A 12,707-nucleotide genomic window follows, 5' to 3' on the forward strand; every position below is an offset into this window, starting at 1 on the left:
CAGACATTCATATGACACGAGGCTCGAGGGCTCAACTTCATTCCCCTTAATCCCTGATGTGTTCCTTTGAGACGAATACAGACTGGACCACGTGAGGCCCCATCCACACGTAGCCGGGCCAGGCCACCTCTCTTTGCTCTTCCATCAATGATTTGCCTTGGTACTGTACGGAGAAGTTTATTTTTTCCCTCAAGTTAAATATTTTGGAGGTAGGCCAATGCCTTACTTTACTTTTCTCTGTTTCCTCCTTTAAGTTGCCTTACATGGGGAAAAAGAAAGGTCAATATGTCAAAAGAAGGGAAAGATTCTATTAAACCAGCCACTTCTTAATTACCAGCTATTTAACTACTGTCATGGGTGCCATCAACTCAGAGTTTGGTCTTGGTGAGGTAAGAATTGATGCAGTACAGCATATCACTAAGAATCAACCCCATATTGTTCGTGAACCAACAAAGCTAACTGAGCCTCCGGCCTCAAGTAATAAATTCAGTGATAGAGCAAGTGGAGGATGTTTTTCAACAAGAGCATCAGGTTGAAGCAACTATTGGTGTTCATGAGGTAGTTGCCTCTAATAAATCTTCATGTGCAGCCTCTGTTATTGTTCTCCTGATATCCCTTACAGATAAGCAAGTCCTCCTCCCCCTAAAAAGAAGCGGAAATAGGGTAAATTTGGGTGGTGAGCTCCACTCCGCTTGCGGAGTTTGCAGAGTTTTCCGCACTCCGTGTTACGCGGAGTTCCAAAAACTCCGCTTCGCATAGCAGAGCGTTTTTTTTTTCCCAGACTCTCATTTATGAACTGCAAGTTGGTGAGCGTGAGCAAGGAAAATCCACCTCCCGGTGTGATTTTTACACATTTGCGATCGTCAACATCAAGTTGTTGAGCGCAAGCGTTGAAAATCAACCTCCCGGCGAGATTTCTCTATGCAGGTGGTCAGATTTCTCATTGTGAGTGGTCGCGTATGCTCGCGACCGGTCGCGTTGAGAAACTGTTCGTTCCCATTGAGAAAGCTGCCGCAAGAGTAAGAATCTACTTGAGCGGCAGAAAGGAAGCAGTACCTGTTTGCGCTGTGCATGGTGCCGTTCGCGATGATTGCACAGTGCGGACAAGCACCTGGCACTGAAAATCACCGCAAACTGCATATATCCGATGCAGTCCGCTGCTCGCGGAGCTCCCCTTAGAGCGGCATAGTTTTTATTTTCACTTCCCGAACTACGCCCAGGCTAAAATATGGTCACTTATAAAAGTGACAGTCTTTGTATGTCCAAAAAGTAGCCCCACATAATTATATCTGTAAAATGCTCAATGCGGAGATGCAAACACGATGAGGCTCCTGTTGATATGAAGGTCATGTGCTTGCAACTGACAGATCATAGTAAAAGTTTGTTTAAAACAGTTTAGGCAATGCTAAGCAACTTACTTAAGGAGATTCCAGGATGTTTTAACACGTTGGCAGACAACATTTATCAGCTAATTCCAAAACAGCAGTTGGACAAATGTTTACCGACTAGGCAGACATCTGGTCCTAGTAGTGTCTATGATAAGAGTATTTCTATGAGTGCTCCACAAGCACCAATGGATTATTCGCAATCTCTTGAAGCAACAAAGTCTATAGTTATATGAACACAGGGGCTGTCTGGCCAGGACAAGCCTCTTACTCATAAGGAGCACAGGGACCTGTTGGAGGAATTGTGGTACACGTCTCCAACTTCCCCCTGAGTATATCCCTTATTTGATCATCTTAGAGGCGGTACATCCCCTGGCATTAAACCAGAATGAAGATTGGAAAGACCTTAATTACTAAGTGATTTATTGGCATGGAAAAAATGTGGGGTGGCATACAGATTTGTTCCAGGTAATACTCTCTGAGAAGGGTTGAATGGATAGGCTTTAACACATAAACACTTATTTGGTAACTGCATTGTAATAAACTTTAAACTACCTCCTTTGGTACAGGAACTTTTATAACATTTATATCACCTTATAATATCCCCTAGGAAAATTGGGTGCACCCCCTGTGGAATTTCTACAGGTCACCTCCTTTTCTCCAACACCTAGTGCAACCCTTATCCAAGTATCCCTTGGGGAACCGCAATGTGTATACTGGTTTCAATCTTTTTCTTTGTTTTATATAGCGCAAACTAGACCCGGAGGTATAGGAGTGCTTTACATGAGCACCAGTTACGTTACAGATGGACACATTAATTTTTGTTAGGCAGGGGGAGATTAAGTGATTTGCCCAGATTCATAGAATGTTGAGCGTCCCGGCCGAGACTCAAACCCGATTTACCAGCTCCGAGGTTGACCGCCCTAGATGTTAGGCCACATTCTCTCCACAATCTTGAGCTGCAAAATCAATTTGCCCCATTGAGTTATTTTAAGACATTGAGTAACTACAATCACCTATAGGCTGATTAGGTTTTTTCCAATACAATTGGAGCTTCCATCGCAATTGAACCTTCCTACAATGGAGAATGCCTTAACCAGCGCCACTGTTACATAGTCCTCTCGAAGTAACCGTGTCTTTGACCAGAAGGGCCTTAGGGTCAGATATATCAATAGTCCATTATACGATATCCTAATTGTGAATCATTGTGATACACAATTAGGAAATCGCACAAGGACATGCATAAAAGTGTTTAGTGTTTTGAACACTTTCTACGAGTCCTAATGGGTAGCAAATTACCTACCTCATCAATATTGATGAGGTTTGTCGTAATTTGTGATCCATTAGGAATCTCAAAAATCACAGGGATGGTGTCCTGCTGAGATCAGCAGACCACCATGTCTGTGATTGCTTTTAAATAAAGCAATCTTTTTTTTTTACAGGAAAACGGGATGCGTTTTTAAAACAAAAATGAAAAGTTTATTTTCATTTTTTGAGAGCAGGCAGTGGTCCTTGGGACCACTGCCTGCTCTAAAAAAAAGACTGTAACAAACATTCACAAAGGGGAAGCGGTCCCTTAGTGACCCCTTCCCATTTGCGAATGGGTTACCACTTAAAGTAGGTGGTAAAATGTGAATATTTTGCAACCGCATTTCGGTCACAAAACATTCCTCCATACTGATGCGATTTGGTATTAGGAAGGGATGCCCTAACCACGCCCCTTCCTAATAGCGAATAGCGAATGCATTTTGGGATTCCGGTTATTGAATTGCAAAAAAAGGGTTAGCTGCATCTGAAAAGCATTTTTTGCATTCACAAATGGGCTGATTCTGCAAATCGGCCCGTTTGCGAAGACAAAAATGATTGATGCATGTGCCCCAAGACTTTTATCTTGGAACCTAGCCGGTATTCATAATAAACTCCAGAATACTGATTGATTCATCCTCAGATAGACCACAAGGAGGCTTAGCTATCCTTGTGTCTGTTAAAGTTCCAGCCATAATCATTGAAATAGTGTACAGTATGACCTGGTTTCAATTACTGTATCTCTTTTTAAAGATCAATTGATCTCCTGCTTATTAACTTGTATCACAACATTTTTGATAATTAGGATAACTGAAGTAATTGATCAGCTAGACAATGGTTTGGTAAAATGTATTACTAAACATCTCCAACATATTTTAGTCATAAGGGCAAGAGATTTTAATACGGGCACCTGCATATTTTGCAGGTGGCCAGTTTGCGGTTTTGTTGACACAAATTAGGAAGATTCCACTCCCTTATTACACGCTGCCTATGGTGAAGAAGTTAAATGGGCTCCTAAAAAACAATTTCGTTTTTGGATGAGATTACCTATAGGAAGTCAAATCACATATACCAACTTTTACTGGCTATGGGCAGGGTGGTACTATGATTTTCTTGTATTTTCCCATGACATAAGTTACCAATTGGCTGATTTTAAGATCGTTGTTAGTCGTATTAGTAACCACATCTCCACCAGGTGATTTTTAACTTGGCATTAAGTATACAATGAATGCTAGATTAATGTAGGAGTTAGTGTATTCAGAAAGCATGGGCATTAGGTTTATTTGGGGCAAAGTAGATCCGCCGTTTTTTTTTTAAGGTTCTGATAGTCAGAAACACCAATTTCATACTTAACTGCTTGACATCATAGAATCCCCGAAATATAGCAGTAGTACGCCACTTTATAAATGGGTCAACTCAGTCTGTATGGCAGAGCACAAGCAATTTAAGGTGGCCTTGAGTATTGGCTCACATGATATCAACTTGGTACGATGTCAGTGCACTCCATAGGTCAGTTCTTAAAACCTGGAGGAAGTTAGAAGAACTGCTTGGGCTGACCTCGAAGTTGCAGGGTGCCTAAGGAATAATTTGGGAGGTCATGAGTCGACCCTTTTTTTTCGGATAAATTAGGCTCCGGGATTACTTGTTACATCGCAGGTGACACATGGAAATGTTATTTTGAAGGGGGTCTTTGACTCTGGCTGTGATGGTATGGGTAAACACTTACTCACTTAAATTACTCTAACGGATCAACCGTAGTTGATATGGGTGCACTTTAGTGGGGAGAGATGTGAAGGATTTAATTAGAGTAAATACCTACGTCTTCACCAGCAGGTGAGCAAGGAAAAATCTTCCTTTTTGTTTATTTACCCTCACACACCCTAGTGGTGTCATGCTTCATCATCGGGTCACCCCGACGCCTAAAAGTCGGGGTGGGCTCAACCACAGTGTTGGGAGCTCTTGATAGAAGTTGGTGACCTGGGGGGCTGAATAAATTAAAATACCTCAAACAGATCCCCGGTTTCCCTTTATTCTTGGGTCTGTTTGGGTAACTAAAAAAACAAATGTTGGGTCTTATAAGGAATCTTATGGTCCTAAGACCCTAGTGCCAACATGTTTCAGTCCTATACTGGCCTTATGGGTCCTGGACTTTCATCAGGGCTAAGTTTTGGCCTCCCTAGGAACCAGGATATAAGGGGTTTCCCTATCCTGTATGCGATGCAAGGGCAGAGTAGCTGCTCCTTGTAATGATGATTGATAATTTACCAATCATGAATAGTACTCCATCTGTAAAGAAAAGACAGACAACAAAGAAAAACGAAAAGACAAAAACAACATACATTTTATAGTAATGTCAATGTTTTTCTTCAAGACTTCGTCCCACAATGCGTGCTCTGGAACTAATTAATAAACCACTTGTGCCAATAAGTGTCTATGACATAGTGGTAATCAATTGCTTCCAAACTTGTGCCACTCACGTGCTTATCATCACATAATGCTGTTACGTGACAGATGATTGGTGGGGTGGCAGTGGTACTCAATAAACTGATCTTAATTTGTGTCAGTATGTCTATGCTTATACTAGTAACACACTCCATGCCTCACATTCATTCCACATTCATACCGTGTTTGTGAGAAGAATAGCGGTAATCGTAATCATGTTGTATTTATAATTTATCCCTCCTGATTCTGTGCAAAAAACAATAAACAAAAAGATCATAGTCCCTTACCCAATTCTTGAATGGTTTCTGTGTCTCAGGGGACCGTAAAGCATCTAGGGGTAGCTTTATAGTCAAACCCTAAAATCGTGACCCCAGAAGGTTAAGGGAAATGTTAACAAATATGGTGAGTAGTTATAATCTAGCCTCAAAAAGTTCGAATCCCTCGTATTCCCTAAATAGAGAACCGAAGGATAAAAAGTATTAGCGATCGGATTGGAAGTTGCCAGTCTGTGACTTACTTCATCAAAAGTCCTGCCCCGCGTGCACACCTACTTGGCTCCGGTCCCCGGCTTTCGCGTTTTAAAAAACGGAGGGACCGTGTATTTAAACCCGTGAGTTGTCATAGAAACAAATCGGTAGGCCGTCAGTCATAGGCGCATATCCGTATACGGAATGACGTTAATTACGTACACGGAACCATGGGGATTGTAGTTCCGCGTTAGATATGTTGACAAATACGGAGATCGAAATCTTTTACTATTATCCAAACCTCTTTAATTGCCATTTTGTTATGAAAAAATGCAATATAAGAGCATATGCGGGCTGTAGTTAATGGCTATGTGTATAGTTATTGGCGTCTGATCGTGGGAATTACGTCTTTACGTCTACACACGTACCGGGATACAAGGGAGATGTAGTTCCTTGTAACCACTACACACTGCGGACGAATATAAAAACACCGGTACCATTCTCTAACATATATTGCCTCCGTGACACAAGGCATAAAATAAATTCAAAGAAGGTGAGATAAAATAACCATTTTACGGTGTTATGACACCACAGTTGAAGGCCACGTGGTGTACCTACTTCTTTGGTCGTTACTTGAACGCTGATAATTGGGGAAATTAACAACATAATGACAGCGAACTTATTGGTAGATCACCGATAGTGATGCATATGATATATTCATATTCAGGTCGTGTTTAAGGAACAATGGGGGAGTTTTAATCTGGGTATACTCCGCGTGTTATTATCAAAGGAACTTACTTTTTCTAGGAATTGAAAAGCTGGATTCAAAAATTATTCTTTATATATATAAAAAGGTGTTGTATATATATCTATATATATATGTGTGCCCTTCAACGAAGGGAGGATAAGCTTGGAAAAGCATAACGTGTACAAATGCTATCATTGGGAATATGAACTAGTATTCATGTGGCCACCATATAAGAGTCCCCAAGTTTTATAGGCAGTATTAGGGCGTGTATTTAATAAACAAGTAACAGGAAGGTGGCCTAGTTATAAAAATCTTTTTTTTCATTTATTTAGTTGGTTCCAGGGTATACAATCATTAAGGCCCCTTTCATGGGTTTTTAATCGGTGGACCCAACGTTGTTCGCGCTCTAGGAGTTTGTGTTGGAGGTTGTTTATATGTTTGATCTTTTCTATGATGGTCCACTTTATCTCTGTGTCTTTGTGTTTTTTCTCATTGTAGTGTGCAGTCAATTTTGTTGCTGTGATTGCACGTCTTATTGTGCTCCTGTGTTCACTAATGCGTAATTTTACTTTTCGGCTTGTCATACCAATATACATTAGATCGCACGGGCACTTGATCATATAGATCACTGCTTCAGAGTTACAGTTGGTATGAGTTCTCTGTTCCCATGGAGAGTGTAATCCCAGATTTATTTCTTTGGTGTGTTCTGTGAATGGACATGCTACACATGTGCCACATGGGTAGTGTCCCGTAACCTGAGGTGTACTCCAAAGGGTTGATTGACTGGTGATTTTCGGTGTATATGTGTCAGTATGTACCAGTAAATCTCGTAGACTTGTATTCCTTTTGAATGAGAACATAGGTTTCTCAAACGTTATTGTATTCGATGTCAGGATAGACCATTTTTTGTTTATTATCTTCTTTAGGTCATTAGAAGATGTGTTATATGTTGTAACACATATCAGTTGGTCACAGTGTTTCTTTTCATGGGTCTCTAGCAATGCCTCTCTTGGTTTATTGCGGGCTCTCTTATTAGCTTTATCTATGATCTTTCTCGGGTACAATTTTTGTTTAAGTTTGTTAGTGAGGATGGTCGCTTCCTTTTTGTATGTTTCCAGATCAGTACAATTTCTACGAACCCTTAAAAATTGGCCTACTGGTAGATTCTCTCTTAATGAGCGTGGATGTGCGCTATCGAACCTGAGTAGGCTGTTTTTATCTGTAGCTTTGGTAAACAGAGAGTTCTTGAGGGTACCTTCACTAGCTGTGAAGACTACGTCTAGGAAGGATATTCTTTCTTTATTCATAGTCATTGTGAAATGTAGATGGGGATTTAAACTATTGATCCATTTCTTGAATGTTTCCAGACCAGTGGTATCTCCTTCCCAAATCAGAACGACGTCGTCAATATATCTATACCAACAAAGTATGTTGGCAGAGAACGGGTTATGTGTCCATATATGTTGGTCTTCAAAGTGTCCCACATATAGACAGGCCAGGCTAGGGGCGAATGTACTGCCCATCGAAGTGCCGTGAGTTTGTAGATATATCTGATTTTCAAACTTAAAAAAGTTTTCAGTGAGTGCTAAATGGATAAGGGTGGTGATCCATTCAATTGGCGCTGCCCATGGCCATTCTTCCTTTCTGAGGATCTCCTCAACCACCCTAATGCTCTCAGTCTGAGGGATGTTTGTATATAGCGCCTCAACGTCAAGGCTGACCAGGATGTTCTCATCTGGATTGTATTGTATCCCATCCAGTCGGTTGAAAAGGTGCTTGGTGTCCTGTACATAAGACTTGATCTTCGTTACAAGGGGTCGTAGAAACCAATCTGTGTACTTGGATAAGGGTTCAAGAATGGACCCTATCCCAGAGACAATCGGTCTACCCGGCGGTGGTATCTTCCCTTTATGTATTTTCGGGATTGTGTAAAAAAGAGGTATTCTTGGATCCTCCTGATTCAAGAAGTCATGTTCCTTCTTTGTGATCCAATCCTTATCTAGTGCCTCCGCGGTCAACGTGGAGATTGTTGTTTTGATGCGTTGTGTGGGGTCTCGATTAATCTTTTTGTAGTATTTTGTATCTGCCAGCAGGTTCATACATGCAGTTCTGTAGGCATTTGTACTCTGGATAACCGTGGCCCCTCCTTTATCCGCAGGTTTTATTATTAGATCAGTTCTAGACTGAAGGGAGGTTAAGGCTTCTCGTTCCTTCTTGCTCAGATTATTGAATGTGTTTCTCCTGATTTGTAACAATTCTACCTCTTTCGTAACTGCTTCTTCAAAGGCGAGTACCTCTGGAGGCATCATGTTGGTAGGGGGATTGAAGGTTGATCTGCACCGTAGATCCGTGTGTGTTTCGTCCAGATGTGGGTCCTCTTTGTCCCTGAAGAATGTTTTTAAGCGGATCTTCCGGAAGAAGTCCCCCAATTCACAGCGTAATCGGAATTTGTCCAAATGTGACGTGGGTACGAACCCTAGTCCTTTTTCCAGCACTGATTCTTCATCTGTAGTAAGAATAACGTCCGTCAAATTTACCACTAGTCTCTCATGCTGCTCGTTCCTGGTTGTTGGTCCCGGGTGTTGCTCCGTGTGTTCATGGTGCTCCGATCCTCTTCCCATTGTACTCTTTTGTTCCCTCTTCTTCCACGTCTGCCTCTCCTGCCGCCCTGTCCTAAAAAACGTTGGTTGTAGTCGGGCTGGTAGTAGTGACCCATAGGAAATTGGGTCGGGCCTTGGAATGGAATTGGTCCAAATGGGGCGGGCCATGGGTACATCTGCTGGTGTCCATATCTCTGGTTGTAGTTACCTCTCCGTGGTCTTCTGCCCCTGCCTCGCCTGCTCTTATTTGATCCATCACTAGACCAGTTGTCATAGTCAGAATCCGATGATCCCGTCTGTTCACTATATACAGATCCTGAGTCCGAATTTTCTTGGCCTTTATAGTCGTCTCGGATGTAAGGATAGACCTTTTCATGACTGAAGTTTTTTAGGTCTTTCTGTAGTTTGTTGATTTTACTTTGCATGAGATAGTCTTTATGTTCACTTATCTCCTTATTTACTTCCTCAAGTTTTTTCTTAAATAGGGATAGTTTTATCTCTGTCGCTAGTGAATCCTCACTTATTTTAATTTTTATCAAAAGAGCATCTGCTAGACGTTTGCAGTATTGATGATTAAAATGAGCCAATCGCGCGAGCATCTCCACGCAATCAAAGACCATTCTTTTTTAAATTGGGGGTCTTCGAGAAAGATTCTAGGTGCATTGGTGACAAGTAATCCTGTTGGTGCTGTGTTGCCTCTCAGGTACTCTGTCATGATGGCTCCATGTAACAAGATTTTCATTTGGTTACGTTTTAATTCCTTCAGCTCATCCCAGTTCTGAGCTTGGGAGAGATTCTGACTGATGTTTGTGTCCGGTAATAGTGATGGTCCTGCTAGAATGGCAGTTGCTATATCGTCCGAATAGCCAATACCCAGTTGTTCTGCCATATTTATACAGTTAGATGATTAACTGTTTCTTTAGTGTATTGTTAAAAGGAGGGAAAGAGGCACGCGAATTGAGTGTGAGTGCTAATGAAGGTCACTAGAGAAACATACAATGGCTTATGTTACAGATAATTTCTGTTGATACACCCTGCAGCTGTGCGCTGCGCTAACAATATATTCACTTTAAAGGTAAATTAGAAAAACACTTTTTTTCATTACCTGGAGGGGTAGAGAGGATATCAAGTTAGAGTAACTCCTCCTATAATATAATCACTTACTCACTTAAATTACTCTAACGGATCAACCGTAGTTGATATGGGTGCACTTTACTGGGGAGAGATGTGAAGGATTTAATTAGAGTAAATACCTACGTCTTCACCAGCAGGTGAGCAAGGAAAAATCTTCCTTTTTGTTTATTTACCCTCATACACCCTAGTGGTGTCATGCTTCATCATCGGGTCACCCCGACGCCTAAAAGTCGGGGTGGGCTCAACCACAGTGTTGGGAGCTCTTGATAGAAGTTGGTGACCTGGGGGGCTGAATAAATTAAAATACCTCAAACAGATCCCCGGTTTCCCTTTATTCTTGGGTCTGTTTGGGTAACTAAAAAAACAAATGTTGGGTCTTATAAGGAATCTTATGGTCCTAAGACCCTAGTGCCAACATGTTTCAGTCCTATACTGGCCTTATGGGTCCTGGACTTTCATCAGGGCTAAGTTTTGGCCTCCCTAGGAACCAGGATATAAGGGGTTTCCCTATCCTGTATGCGATGCAAGGGCAGAGTAGCTGCTCCTTGTAATGATGATTGATAATTTACCAATCATGAATAGTACTCCATCTGTAAAGAAAAGACAGACAACAAAGAAAAACGAAAAGACAAAAACAACATACATTTTATAGTAATGTCAATGTTTTTCTTCAAGACTTCGTCCCACAATGCGTGCTCTGGAACTAATTAATAAACCACTTGTGCCAATAAGTGTCTATGACATAGTGGTAATCAATTGCTTCCAAACTTGTGCCACTCACGTGCTTATCATCACATAATGCTGTTACGTGACAGATGATTGGTGGGGTGGCAGTGGTACTCAATAAACTGATCTTAATTTGTGTCAGTATGTCTATGCTTATACTAGTAACACACTCCATGCCTCACATTCATTCCACATTCATACCGTGTTTGTGAGAAGAATAGCGGTAATCGTAATCATGTTGTATTTATAATTTATCCCTCCTGATTCTGTGCAAAAAACAATAAACAAAAAGATCATAGTCCCTTACCCAATTCTTGAATGGTTTCTGTGTCTCAGGGGACCGTAAAGCATCTAGGGGTAGCTTTATAGTCAAACCCTAAAATCGTGACCCCAGAAGGTTAAGGGAAATGTTAACAAATATGGTGAGTAGTTATAATCTAGCCTCAAAAAGTTCGAATCCCTCGTATTCCCTAAATAGAGAACCGAAGGATAAAAAGTATTAGCGATCGGATTGGAAGTTGCCAGTCTGTGACTTACTTCATCAAAAGTCCTGCCCCGCGTGCACACCTACTTGGCTCCGGTCCCCGGCTTTCGCGTTTTAAAAAACGGAGGGACCGTGTATTTAAACCCGTGAGTTGTCATAGAAACAAATCGGTAGGCCGTCAGTCATAGGCGCATATCCGTATACGGAATGACGTTAATTACGTACACGGAACCATGGGGATTGTAGTTCCGCGTGAGATATGTTGACAAATACGGAGATCGAAATCTTTTACTATTATCCAAACCTCTTTAATTGCCATTTTGTTATGAAAAAATGCAATATAAGAGCATATGCGGGCTGTAGTTAATGGCTATGTGTATAGTTATTGGCGTCTGATCGTGGGAATTACGTCTTTACGTCTACACATGTACCGGGATACAAGGGAGATGTAGTTCCTTGTAACCACTACACACTGCGGACGAATATAAAAACACCGGTACCATTCTCTAACATATATTGCCTCCGTGACACAAGGCATAAAATAAATTCAAAGAAGGTGAGATAAAATAACCATTTTACGGTGTTATGACACCACAGTTGAAGGCCACGTGGTGTACCTACTTCTTTGGTCGTTACTTGAACGCTGATCATTGGGGAAATTAACAACATAATGACAGCGAACTTATTGGTAGATCACCGATAGTGATGCATATGATATATTCATATTCAGGTCGTGTTTAAGGAACAATGGGGGAGTTTTAATCTGGGTATACTCCGCGTGTTATTATCAAAGGAACTTACTTTTTCTAGGAATTGAAAAGCTGGATTCAAAAATTATTCTTTATATATATAAAAAGGTGTTGTATATATATCTATATATATATGTGTGCCCTTCAACGAAGGGAGGATAAGCTTGGAAAAGCATAACGTGTACAAATGCTATCATTGGGAATATGAACTAGTATTCATGTGGCCACCATATAAGAGTCCCCAAGTTTTATAGGCAGTATTAGGGCGTGTATTTAATAAACAAGTAACAGGAAGGTGGCCTAGTTATAAAAATCTTTTTTTTCATTTATTTAGTTGGTTCCAGGGTATACAATCATTAAGGCCCCTTTCATGGGTTTTTAATCGGTGGACCCAACGTTGTTCGCGCTCTAGGAGTTTGTGTTGGAGGTTGTTTATATGTTTGATCTTTTCTATGATGGTCCACTTTATCTCTGTGTCTTTGTGTTTTTTCTCATTGTAGTGTGCAGTCAATTTTGTTGCTGTGATTGCACGTCTTATTGTGCTCCTGTGTTCACTAATGCGTAATTTTACTTTTCGGCTTGTCATACCAATATACATTAGATCGCACGGGCACTTGATCATATAGATCACTGCTTCAGAGTTACAGTTGGTATGAGTTCTCTGTTC

At 41.0% G+C, this 12,707-nt stretch overlaps 1 protein-coding gene across 5 annotated transcripts in view; it reads left to right on the top strand.

Annotated features, from left to right (window-relative positions):
* Positions 1-12,707, top strand: part of LOC146809180 (uncharacterized) — a 337,838-nt gene that overhangs the window by 273,039 nt on the left and 52,092 nt on the right. The window lies entirely within an intron of this gene.

The sequence above is a fragment of the Triturus cristatus genome, chromosome 7 (assembly GCF_964204655.1).
Source record: "Triturus cristatus chromosome 7, aTriCri1.1, whole genome shotgun sequence".
Lineage (NCBI taxonomy): Eukaryota > Metazoa > Chordata > Amphibia > Caudata > Salamandridae > Triturus > Triturus cristatus.